The sequence below is a fragment of the Arachis duranensis genome, chromosome 2, assembly GCF_000817695.3.
Source record: "Arachis duranensis cultivar V14167 chromosome 2, aradu.V14167.gnm2.J7QH, whole genome shotgun sequence".
NCBI classification, from domain to species: domain Eukaryota; kingdom Viridiplantae; phylum Streptophyta; class Magnoliopsida; order Fabales; family Fabaceae; genus Arachis; species Arachis duranensis.
The window spans coordinates 73,502,569-73,502,989 of NC_029773.3; positions in this window are offsets into that span (position 1 = coordinate 73,502,569).

Here is a 421-nt window from a genome sequence, read left to right on the forward strand (position 1 = left end):
CAACACCAAACTTAAATTGTTGCTTGTCCTCAAGCAACTAAAAATCAAATAAGATAAAAAGAGGAGAATATACAATGAATTCCAAAAACATCTATGAAGATCAGTATTAATTAGATGAGTGGGGCTTTTAGCTTTTTGCCTCTGAACAGTTTTGACATCTCACTCTATCCTTTGAAATTCAGAATGATTAGCTTCTTTAGGAACTCAGAATCCAGATAGTGTCATTGATTCTCCTAGTTAAGTATGATGATTCTTGAACACAGCTATTTTATGAGTCTTGGCCGTGGCCCAAAGCACTCTGTCTTCCAGTATTACCACCGGATACATACATGCCACAGACATATAATTAGGTGAACCTTTTCAGATTGTGACTCAGCTTTGCTAGAGTCCCCAATTAGAGGTGTCCAGGGTTCTTAAGCAC